Raw genomic sequence first — 13,913 nt, forward strand, 5'->3', positions numbered from 1 at the left:
GATGTATAAGTCATGTCTAAAGAATTTTACTAAAGGTTTGACTTGATGTAGCTGAGGAAAAATGCAGGTAAAGTTAAAACCACCTCAGTATTTTTCATAATTTTCTTCAGGATTGTTAAAAAAAAGGCACATTTCACAGCAGCCGTTAATCTTTTACTTAAATGCTGTAGCTGTAAACAACAACACATGCTTTATTTGTGCATAAAGAACTGTACCTGGGAATTATTCCTCAATGCGCCAGATCTTTTTTAGGTCCTGATTCATTCTTAATAACGTGATAAAAATGTAAAACAGTTTAAAGTTCAAAATGTTGACCGTAGTAATGAAAAACTGTGTTGAAGAAAGAATGTAATCTGTTAATCACTGTAGTTCATGAAGTTTTTCCTTTTTTTCCCGGCTGTTATGCTACTCTACAGACATTGATACAATTCTGGGTGGATTTCTATTTCACTGTAAAAAAGGCCCCTAAATTAGGAACACACCATCTGATTGGCAGACAACGTAACGCTAGGCATCATGGTACGGCTAAGTGGATGGCTGTCACTTCTCTAAACCAAATTTATTTTGAATAAAGGAAGTTGGTTGGGTAACGTTAGTGGCAATGTGCGAGGGGGGGGACAAGGACAATTGGTAAAATATTTTGGAAAAGCCGAGACAAAATTGCAAGTTTCCCAGAATGCACAGGGATTGGTTAAATTTGTGTAAATTGTTACAATTGCTACTTCGCTACCTACTGGACGGGTCGAGTAAATGGCCTCACATCCAACATTTTACTCAGAGCTTGATGGGACAAACAGTGTGTGCTTTTGCACATGCACAAACTTAAAAAGAGCACATGCTTAATCACCACTGGAGTTTCCCAGGAAATAAAAAAGACTGGATTAAATCCTTGAAGCTGAACATTAGAGAAGTGCAGAGTTCAGCTCTTACAGGGAAGAAAAAAAAAAGCAAATCATTATCTTCCAGAGAGAGAGAGGAAGAATCAGAGGTTGAAGGCGGCGGGCGGTGATAGTGAGGAAGAAAAGGCGTCACGTTGTACGGAAGACAGACTGATAAAAGAACGAAGCCATCGGCAAAGGGAGAGAGAAAGCTCCCCACAAATTGGCAAAGGGAAGTCAGGGTCTCTCTCTGCTTTGCATTTCATTTACATGGCTGGCCGTATCGACCAATCGGATTGGGAGCAGAGCCCGTGGCTTAGGAAAGCGAATAAAGACTCCAAATGCCTTCACTGCTCTCATCCCTCTCTCTCATAATACCCTGTCTGCCCTTCTTTTCTCTCGCTCCCTCTCTTTTCTCTACGCACTGTCATAATACCCTTTCTCTCCCCATTCTCCACTCGCTGGCTCGGTGCTATAAGTAGACCCTGTCCGATGTGATAGTGGGATGAGGAGAGAGGCAGAGGAGGAAGAGGAGGGGAGGTTGCAGGGATGACTTCTGCTGCCACCCACTAAAAGTAAAAGAAGTCAAAAGATTGTGCATGTGTGTGTGTGTCTGTCTGCATTATAGGTATTTATGAGCTCGTGTGTGGATGTGTATTTTTCTTTATTTAGAAAAAACACAGACACTTTCATCCCGTGTTTTTTGTTGTTTTTGTCATGTCTGCTGTGCTCACCTGCATGACACACAGAAACTGTCAGCAGCAGAACATTTTGTCAACCTGCCAAATCCATTTAAACAGAGCACACACACACACACACACACACACACACACACACACACACACACACACACACACACACACACACACACACACACACACACACACACGCACACAGAAAATCCATACAACATGCTCATTACTCTGTAAAGGCTTAATTAATTTGAATAATGACTTTAACACATAAGCGATTAATATTACTAATAATAAGTAACACTGATAGCAATCGTTTGTGACTTTTTGATGTACAAATGATGGTTTTATTGCCTCAGTTTAAAGTCAAAGAAGACAAATACACACACACACATGCAATGATACACTTCTCCTTGAATTCATTTGAATAATGGCATGTAAACAGACACATTAGAAAAACCCATGAATGACTCCAGGCAACTTTCACAGATGACATTTAACCACTTAGCACATAACCACACATGCATATATGCATACACACACACACACACACACACACAGACCTTGAGGATATAATTTTGTGCTATATTACGAGTGTATTAGTCTACCTTCCATGTGAGAGAAGCCCTCCAGCTGGGAGTCAAATGAAAGTTTTTGGAAAAAGAGGAGGAGGATGAAAACAGTTATTCACTTCGGTCATAGATAATGACTGTATCCACTGCATTCGTGCTGCATATTGAGATTTCCCTTTGTGAAGCAGTGGTGTTGTGATCTCCTACTTCAGTTCATCTACTAATAATGAATGAAAACGCTATTTTACTTAAGTAGAACGACACATATTTCAATCAACAGAATGTAGTCAAATTAACAGTGTCAGTAATTAGCATCGTCTGATCTACCAGTACATGCTGTATAAAGTGCAGCTGGTTTATATTGTAAACACAGTATAAATAGTACAAATGTGACCTTAAATAGACCTTTACAAGATGTAAAAAACAAAAACAAGGGAACTTTTTTTTACAAGATGAGCAATTTGCTAGGGACTGGGATGGTTAATTTGAGTGTCAGAGTCTGTCTGTATGTGTGTGTTTCTTCACTCACCGCAGGCTGCTTCCTAACCTGCAATACACATTGAAGTTTGGACCATCTTACCTACCATGGCAACCTTGTGTCCTCCAGAGCTGACAGAGAACATCACATTCTGTTGTGGATTCGATCGACTATCCAATCTGTGGAGCCATTCGGCCATGGCTCCTCTCAGAATATCCTGTGTAGATGGTAAATATTGGGGCAGCTGTAGCTTAGTTGGTAGAGTCTCTCAACTGGTTGGTTGGGGGTTCGATCCCCAGATCCTGCAACAACATGTCCGATGTATCCTTGGGCACTTAACCCTGAATTTCTCCCACTGCTTCGTTGGTGGTGTATGAATGTGTATGAATGTGTATGAATGGGATTAGTTATTTCTGATTGTCACTTTACATAGCAACCACTGCCATCAGTGTGTGAATGACTATGATGTAAAAGTGCTTTGAGTAGTCAGAAGACTAGAAAAGTGCTATACAAGCTCAAGTCCTTTTACCATTTAGCATATCTTGATAACTGATAGGTTAACTGATTATCCAAGCCAAGACTTCCTGTTTTATGAGTTGGTCATTGTTATAGTCAAACTAGGAACCAGAGACACAAATAGGAGTTTGATCCGAGAGACAGCATGCACAACCGAATGTTATCTACCTTTTTGTGTATAAGCTTTATAAAAATGATAAATCTATGTCGGGGAACATCTGAAGGCTTTTTAGCTTTCCACACTGACTGGTTGCATACATACAACCAAATCCCAGTCAAACTGGATTTGTCAATTCTACTCAGACGACAAAACTGACAAACATTCTGACAAATTCTGCATCCACATGTAGATGTTGTTTAAAGTAATTACTCTGGACGACGACATAAATGCCTGACTGTTCGTCCACCTATTCTTTTGTATTGAGCTTAAACTTTGAGTCTTTCTACCCAGGATGTCAAAAGATCTTTAGCAACAACTTCAAAGACACACCCAGGTACATGAACAAATATCACATATCACATTTTAACTGGCTTTAGTTAGAATACCAGATTCCCTTGTACTCATACAGAGCGTCTTCTCCCAACTAGCAGACCGGTTGAGGCCTGGAGGTCAGAAAAAGGGGAACCTGAAAGTCAACCTCAAAAACAGTTTAAAAAAGAACCAACTAGAAAACAACACAAAAACTGAACCCAATAAAGAGCTGCAGCTGATAAAGATATCTGACAAGTTGTAAAGAAAAAGTGTCTTCAAAGGAGGAAAGCTTTCCAAACAAGACAGACCATCCACCAGCAGCACCTCGCAGTTCTGTGGTCCTCAGTTGATAATCTAGACCCTGTCATCACTTATAATTGCTCTTGAATAAGGTAATTTATTAACTAATAAATAGTTGTTAGCATTGCTATTAATCAAGTTGATGTGTTTTATATTATTATTAATCTAAAAGTAACTGTAACTACAGCTGTGAAATAAATGGTTTAGAAATGTTCAGTAATTCCCTCTCTAATAAACACAAGCAGAAACAGTGTTGGATGAAGTAAGTGAAGCGATACTCGAGTTAAAGTACAAAATATACCAGAAAATGCCTTTTGTAGGAGTGACAGTCAGGTATTATAATATGACTTGGGTAATAGTTTCTGTTATTTCCTGTTCCTTATTCAAACTATTTAATATGAATTAAACATAATTATTGAAAGCAATAGTAAGAGTAATTTATGGAATCATAAAAGGGAAATATCAAAAAAAAAATGTAACTGTTTACCACCTTAAAATATGAGGTCACATGACGAAAACAAGACATTTTTCATTCATTTAAAGCTGTTTTTTTCAGTAAAAAAAACAAACACACTATTAGACCAAGTTTCTCCCAATTAAAGTTTGAGTAACAAAGATTAGGGGAAATAAACTTAATTAAGGAGACATTAAGGAAACATTGTCCAGTTGACACATTTAAGAACTCAAGTAAAACACAGATACTTCCAGAAAATACTAAACTACTGTAACAAAGTGTTATTACTGACTATTACTGTTACACCACAGAGTAAAATATATAAAGAAGCAGCAGATGAAAATATTCAAGTCAAGTTCATGGGCCACAAACTCGATGGAGACTTTGTAGTGAGAAATACAGGTTGATATGTTCGTAGGACTCATTACCTCACACACAGGAAGGTGTGAAGAGTATCATCTTTAACATCAACCAGCATAATATTTACTGTCATCTCACTCAGCTTCATCACTGCAGGATGTTAATCTGTGGTAACACTTTACTGTCATCATCATTCATCACCTGAATCATCCTCATTATCACACTCACACACAGTCACACACACACACACTCACAGTACCCCCTCATTGCCGTTAATCATCAATAACAATGCCTTATTTGTCAGGGAGGAATGTTTACAATGGGATTGCTCCCCCCCCCCCCCCCGGCTTGTGAGCCCCTCCCCCGACACTGCGGTGTGTCAGTGTGCCACCAATTACTGAGCGCAATCCGAATGAGGTCATAACGGGATGGGGTCATTAGCAAAACAAACCTGCCGACCCCAAGGGGCAAAAGGAATCTAGGAAGAAGAGGGGGAAGAGGGTGGCAGAAGGTCTCCCTCATAAAGTGTGAGAGGTCCCTGAACACACCATGCTGGTAGTTCATGAGCACTTCATCATTTGGCAGTACATCACGATGTTGGCGTACTTTTACATCACTTTACTATAATTTGTGTGATAGGTTTAGTTCAGATGTGTCACTGAAATGTGTGCAGATGACACTGAAGCCCTGAATTACGTCATGCGCACAAAAGCAAGTCTTACAAAGATGACTGTTAGATTTACATGCAGGCAGCTGATGTTACTCTCAAGCCTCAGGATGATGTTTGTAATCCTTTGTTTCATCATGAGTGACATTTTTCATTCATGTTCCTGCCTTATATGTGACAAATTACGTTTTCTTTTTGTATCCAATAAACTGAAACTACACTCAAAACTTACATCCTCACTGAGCCATAATACTGAAGTCAGTTATTCTGAAAAACTTTTCTTATTCACTATCAAGCTTTTGATTCAACATTTGAAAAGTGACAACTCAATCTTGTTCAAATGAATGCGTTCTAACATACGTTTTGCTGCTCTGACTTTTTCCAAAGTTTGCCCTCATTATGATTATGATTATTATGATTTGATTTAATTTAATTACTTTCTTTCTTTATATCCATTTCCTTCAGAGACTGTTTCTTCAAACTGGCATTTTATTGATTCATTTATCTACTTGCATGAGTTTATAGGTCTTTGATTAAAATGGACTGTGTAGAGGTCAAGATGTTTCATTTTATGTCCACAAAAGCCTCAAAAGACGTTTAAGTGCTTTCACAAGCTGCCTTGAGCATCAAATGGCAATATTGGGCTTTATACTTAAAATCGGTATATTACTTTAAGTTATTGTGGAGAACTGACTCAAAGCTCTGGAGAGTTTTTGGTTTTGTGCAGAATAATGTCAAACCAAAGAGTTAAGTAGATGAGTTATCAGCCTCTCTAGAGCCAAACTAATGACTCGCTGTGCTTCATTGAGTCACCTTTCTTCACAGGCCTCTTGAGTGGTCTTTGAATTAACCTTATTTTGTTGTAACTTAGAGCCTGCACTCTTTCACTTACACACACGAGTACCGTCATTGGTTGTGACGTAGTTGTTGTTGATTTTGTTTAAGTTTGCTGCACTGCTGTCATCGAGACGGACTTTCTGTGTTGATGACCTCCTGGTGATGATGATCGCCTGTTGGTTTCTCTGTTTACGTCACAGTGTTTTTATAGTAGGAAAGTAGGACAGTGTGTTGTTTTCACCGTGGAACACGCATGCCCCCCCCCCCCTCACACACACACACACACACACACACACACACACACACACGTACAACACATGTAAAAATAAACCAACTGAAACTGAAAAAACACATAAACAAAACAGACTCTGAATAAGAATCAAAGCTCCAGATCTCTCATCTGGCACCTAAACGCATCTGTCAACATGAACAGTAACCTCATCCACCACGTCACCCTCAGCTTCCAGAGTCATAATTCCCCAAACTATCAAAATATTGAAGATGCTATAAGCCATTAGCAGTGAGGCTGTCCAGTGTGTGTTTCCTTTGTTGGCCGAGGGCATATTTGTGTTTGTGTATCTCCATTGTGACGCGTGTAATCCGCATGCTCTCTAATCCCGGAGCAGGTGGCCAGGCGTGTGGCGGCTGTGGGGGTGCAGCGAGGGCACACTCCTCCTGCTCCCCTAAACATACACACACACACACACTGACACGTTCACACACATATGATTGATCCATAAACCCAGAAACATGTCAATGCTTTAGTCCACAATCTGTGCTTTTTGATGAAACACAGAGACACACACCTGCACTCATTCACACACACACACACACACACACACACACACACACACACACACACACACACACACACACACACACACACACACACACACACTCCTAGAGCTGCACTCCCAGAACACAGTAAGGCCCTGTTACATGTTGTGTAAAAGGAGAACGATCTCCACAGGAAAGCACGTGCCAGTGTTCCCAGTCCACCCCTCCCCTTCCGCCTCATCCCAGCGTGCGTCCGCAGCAGACACGCTTGCGTCCAGGAGCTCAGCTCTGCCATTAACAGGTGGGCCAAGACAAGGCGGGGCGGGCAGAGAGGGGCATCTGTCAACAAATTCTGCATCCGTCCTTCTCCACTGTACACCTCTCCATCTGCCCACAGAGACGCAGAGCGAGCAGGACAGTCAGAGGAAACTGTAATTATGAGGCCTGACCCCTAAAACTCACCTGTTTTTAATTCATCTTAATAAATCATGTCTCATTTGTCTCATTTGTCTCTAATTTCAGTACATATGGACCATGATGGAGATGTATCATGTTTTTTAAGGTTTTCTCGACTGTAAGGTCTTCTAACAAGCAGTAGGAGGCCCCGCTTGACCTTTGACCCCTGTGTTGTAAAATCAGTACAGGAGATGTTTGGCAGTTGAGGTCGCTGTGTGTCCAATTATTGAGCTGTTAGCACAGAATGTGACCTTCTTCAAGGTATTCTCACTATGCTATACATTACATTATATAAAGGAATAGATGAAACGGATACAATTTAAAATAACTTTTGATTCAAATATGGTGTGTTATAAATAACTATATTTACGATACTATATTTTAATTTGATCATTGTGAGGCAGGAGACATCCTGCGATCACAATCCATAAAAAAAGATCCAACGTAACAAAATGTAACTCAAATGGTTATATTTTTATAAACTGTAAGAATAAGTGTGTCTGTTAGAGTTCATGATGCAACAAGTGTGATACGTCTTTTCACTGTCGTAAATGATATCACCAATCTTTAATAACAATATATAGTGCACCATGTTATGGAGTTATGAGTGGAATCCAATAAGACATATGTGTAGTACTAGTTAGCATGAATATGTTTTGAAAGTTATCTTATTAAACCTAAAAAAAAATTAAAACAATCAACAAAGTAAATCAAGAAATAATCGAATTGAACAGAAACACAACGCTCAAGCACTAATGCACTTCTCCATTTGTGTTGGTATGCTGACATGTTTCCCTGCATGTGGCTGAATCCTCTCTTCTATAAACTCTACACACATGTATCCGTGAACAATGGACACAAATACGATCACCATCTCCAAGTTTCAATGTAACACAATGAAACAAAATAAATCTACTGAACTGTGACCTCATAAGTTCCTGTTTACTCAGAGATGTAGTTATAATTATTTTCCAGCCCTGACAAACATCTTCACATTTACCAGTGTTTGAAGTTACCATTGACTGAACAAACTCCATAAACCTCATGCAGGTGTGTTTGTGATGGTTGTTCACGTAGCCGTCCATCCTGCCTCTCTGTCCTATAGAGCTTCCTCCATTCAGCTTCACTCTGTCATCTGTTTGTGTAAAAAAAAAATGCTTTCAGCTTCAGCTTACGGATGTAAACTTGGCCATTAAACGCGTGTAAGCTGTTATTATGACATCTCCCTGTTGCTTTCATAAGGAGATTTATGATTTTCCTGCTAATGGTCTGTTCTCATGAGGGCAGGAGTGCTTTGTTGGCTAGATGTCCACTGTCAACTTAATCCAAGGTCATAAGGTCATGACGCTAAATGGATGCTTAAAATAAGAGAAAGAAACATTAACTAGGCATTAACTTTGTGTAAAACACTAATTCTCTGATGGCAATTCATTCTTTTGACATATGATGGATTTACTGAAAACCTGTAATCAGCTTTATGTCTGTGTGTGTGTGTATGTGTGTGTGTGTTCTGTGTGTGCATGTTTTAACGTTGCTGTATTCCTCAAGTGTCAATATTTCAGCATTATTACTCATTTGGCTCTCGTGTGTAACTGCAGCCATATAGTGGGACACAAAGCTCATATCCTCCTGGCCCAATTTAAAAATTCATTGAGTGTTACATTTCACCAGTGTTTTCTTTTATAAGTGGTTTGCATGCGTTCATAACAGGCTCAAATTGAAATATTTTAGTTATTATTGGATGAGACTCCTGTGCAGATTAGGATTTAAATCCGATATGTATTTATGATTTTAAAAGCAGGACTCTGCTCACCATGGAACCTCGAAAGTGTTTTTCTAAACTTACATAACCCTCCTCTCAGAAACACTGATACTTCTCAGAGCTCAAACAACATTTCACCGAGCTCAAAACTGAAGACAGAGTACAAACATTTTAGCCCCTGCCCTTCATGAGAGCACTATACACATATCTCTAACAGAATACTGAAAAAATCTATTAACCAATGGTTATATCTCTTGGTGAAAATGCTCATGTGTTTGGCAGATTGTCCTTCTCCTTGCAAGAAATGAAAACCATGCATGCAGTGTGCCACGGCCACTGACAGAAGGCGAAAGCAGCCATTATTATTGCAAACACTCAGGAGGTCCAGTTTTTTTTTTACATTTTCTGCAGCTATTTATATCTTAAATTGTAAGAGAGCCAAAAAATCCTGGTAATAAACACACTCAACCACGATCCAAAATGTACAATTAAATCCAAACTCTCGGATAGCCTGCAAAACAGTCACGATGTGCAACAAAGTTAACATTTTGGGAGCTGCATCTTTTTTATGTTATACTTATTAATAAACATTAACAATGAAAAATGACAGCAAGTAAATCTATATGCACACATAAAAACCTTTAATACTTTTTGAAAGTGGTTCAATATTTAGGTTCTGGCACTTTCATTATTTCCATCCTGCTGCTCCATACGACTCTACATGTGAGGCAGAAGGATGCTATTTAAACTTCTACATTTACAGCTCCTTTCTTTCAGATTGTGATTATATATGAATAAGTCAGACTTAGTCAGAAGTTTTAAAAGAACTGTCTCGTGTTTCATTTCACCAACTTGTCACAATGAGCTCCAAAAAGGTAACGGTTGAAAATGCTTAATACAAAAAAAAAAGATTAGATTAAGAATCTTAAAGCCTAATACAATTTTTGCTGCTGAGTCAGCTTTCTCCATCCCATAATAATTATATTTGGACCCTTCACATGCGGTAAGACCCTCAAGTTGAGCATCACTGCAGGGCCTAACAACTGAATGATACAAGGTAGTCCAAAGTGTTGTTTTTTTGTTTTTTGGACTACATTTTGTATCGTCAGAGATTAATGAAACAAGCACTGCATCGGGTAACTATCTCATGGCTGTCCTGGTCCTTGTCTATTTTGACTGGTTGTATTAGTTTTTAACAATCAGGTTCAAATAAAATCAGTGTTTTGGTCAGTTTAACCCACAGTATAAGAAAGAATTAGGCAGCTATAAACCTGCTTTTGTCCTAAGTTAAATATGACTTCTTTTTTCTTCCTGTAAACACAAGTCTAGGAATGAGCATCAGTCTAGTTGAGCCTATTTCCAGGTTCAGCCCTATAGCTGAGTGTTTGGAGCAATTAAAAAGAACATTTTGTGTCGCCTTAAGTCCCATTAAAGCATCACATGGCAACATTTAGCGTGAGCATCTGGCAGAAATGAGCTTAATCTCATCAGATTGTGTAATCCAGGAGATAAAATCACTCTAATGGCTTAACACAGATAGAGCGGGTCATAAAGAGTTACAGCTGTGTACTTTTAACCATTTAACATATTCCTTAACCGCCAGTCTGACACGAGTACAGAAACACTATTGTTTCATTCATTTAAATGAGATTCCTGGACTGTTGTTGTTGCAGATGAATTATGTATGTGTTTCTGTGTTGATATGTAATAGACGTGCTCTCTCGGGGAATGTAGGACACGTACTCATGCATAACAATAGTCTTCAGTTCAATTCTCACCAACAAATTGGCCGTTTATCTCCCATGTTCTCCTCTTCATAAAAGAAACTATCTTCAGTTGATCTTTTTGTTTGTTTTATGCAGAAATCGGCTTCATATCCTCTTTACCAAACGGCCGTTGCTCTGCATTCACATGATTGCCCCACTGTTGCCCCAGTACTTTCACTAAATCCCCCCATGGAGGACAAAGTCAGACGCCTGTCAGTGACACTGTACAGCTGATCATAGCCTGTTAAAATGAGCTCTCGCCATTTGAAATGAACCGCATGTCTGCATGTTTTAAAGCAGGCCGCTTCTGTGTCCACACAATAACTGGTTATACTGCTTTGTACCAGTCCTGTTGTTTTTGTCTGACAGAAAAATCATCATCATCTATAAGCTGCTAAAACACTAGCTTTAAAATCAGATGTTACAATATTTACATAGAACCAGTCACATCTGAATCAGCTATAGTAATGTTACCTAAGTTTGGACTGAGGTGCAAAACAGATAAAGCTTTGCAGCCATGCTTCTATAAAATGCTTCTTGTGATTATATTTAACTGCTACTTTGAAAGATGTTACTAAAGAAGAAAAAGTGAATAGAATTTATTTTTTAACTCCCAAATAAGGCAATATCAGCAGTAACAAAAACAAAATGTAGCCTCTTTCTGATGTGTTGAAAGGGACGGAGAATGAAAAACAAATTAATGTTCACCATTAAGGACATCTAAAAAGCCATAAATAATCAAAGCCTGAAAAAAAAAAATAGATTTATAAAAACATTGACTTAATCTCCAGACTCAAAATATCTCTAGACTAATGTAGCCTACATTATTTTGTCAATAAATGGGCCATAATAATTCATAAAAAGATCACAAGATTGTCAATGTCCCATTAAAAAAAACTTTCCATGGAAAATAAAAACTCAAGCTTGCATCTGGATTTGGTTTATGCTTCTAAGGCTTAACATAAATATTTAAAAGGTTAAATGATTTAGGCTTAAACAATAATAAAATAGGTATACTATTTCAGTGTTTTCCTGTTAACATTATACTTTTAGTCCGCGGTAAATCTTGATTAAAGTTAAACAGTGAACAATGGAGGACGTGCCGCCCTCTCCAGCCTCCGCAGGCCGGTCGGACCTCCTCTCCTTCCGGCAGGAAACCCCTTGAATCCCCGGCCGGGGTGAAGTGGCTCCTCTCGGTGAAAACCTGCCTCAGGGCGCACGGCCGACAACATGTGTGGTGTCTTCCTTAGTCAAGAAGAAGCTTCCGAGAATCATTTTTTTTTTATTGTTGAACATCCTCAGTGCGATGAGAGGATTAATGAAGCGCGTCTGCCGGACCCATATGTCCCCTTTAGTGCTGCTGGTTCTTAATTATAACCGATTAACCGGATAGGCTACTCGGGGCCTCCTGCTGCAGGCACACCGACTTACTCTGTGCACAGATATTACTGGACCTGTTGAAGCTTTCAGTATCACTACGGGATCAAAATAAAAACAGCATAGTCTCATTTACTTGCACTACAAGTTACATGCGTATGACTGTTTATTCACAACAGACTTTGTCACAGTTTAAATTTAAGAGCTTAAATCTTTACGTGTAGATTTAGCCTACCCTAACTGTTTTTTTATTTTAAAGGTTTAGAAAGGGGCACCCCCCCCTTAAATTGCATTAAATTGATCATTTTAAAGGCATCAATAAGACTTACTTTTCATAAACTGTGGTTTTCTTTATTACATTGACCTTATTTTCAGTTTTATAGGCCTATATCTTTATTTGTCTAGTCATTTATTTGACTTAATAATTATATTTAGGTCAGGATGTAAGACACACTTTTAGCTCAAAAGTATTAAAGCTCGTGCCACTTCCAAATCCTTTTTCGTGATTTCTGAATTACCCGATTACAATCACCTTATTCTAAGTCATCCAAAGAAAAGATGTATGGACTGAGTACAGGCTGTTGTGGTTTTTAACAAAGTGCACCCCGGACGGTGTTTGTGTCTACTTGTCTCTCAGTTATTGTGTGTCGTGCTAATTGGGGGTCAAATGGAAAACAAATCACTTAGCCTAAAAAACGGCAGCAAAAAGTCACAAAAGAGTTAAAGAAGCCTCTCGTGTCCTGTCAACTTGTAATTAGACATATAGCGCGAGCCCCTCCTCCTCCTCCTCTTCTTCTTCGTCCTTAATCATGCGCGAGCCCCTGAACCTGCTCACGCTTAAACTAAAACTCTGCAACAGATGTCTAGGCCTATGAATTGATTTTAATCAAGTTATTAGCAGAAAAAACTATTTTATGATGAATAAAATACATATAAACTAGTGATTTTGTTAATTTCTATCACATGACATTTAGCCAGGCTACTTGAGTATTTCTAGTGATTCTGAAGACGACAAAGTTCAAATGTAGCCAGATTTTCTGCTTGCATCACAAACTGACAAAAATATATATATTTTAGCATCCTTTAATTCCACTTCACTGTCAGGTGTATTTTTTCTTCATTATGTATTTATATTGGCATGTGGACTCATGGGCAGAAGAACTAATTTCTCTTCTCTGCATGTGAACTGAGCAGCGCTGCACCCTCAACCAGCGAGCAGCCATCAGTACAAATGTTGGATTATCCTCTTTACGAGCCTGGATTAACATAGCTCGAACATTACTCACATTCCTCACAGTCTGGACAGAAATCATGGACTCTGGTGATGTCTGCCCAGGCTGTGAGGAACATCTGGTGATGTAGAAATAAAAAGTCTGGGGAAATTCTCATGACATTTGGTGGCGCTGCAATGGGTGGAGTTTGGCACTATCTACATGGACTTTTAATATAAACTTGATATAAATTAACAACAAATAAATAAATAGGTCATACAAAAGTGAAAGAAACAAAGAAGATAAAAATGGATTTACACTTAAGTCACAGTGTTGGG

The sequence above is a fragment of the Labrus bergylta genome, chromosome 15 (assembly GCF_963930695.1).
Source record: "Labrus bergylta chromosome 15, fLabBer1.1, whole genome shotgun sequence".
Taxonomy (NCBI): Eukaryota; Metazoa; Chordata; class Actinopteri; order Labriformes; family Labridae; genus Labrus; species Labrus bergylta.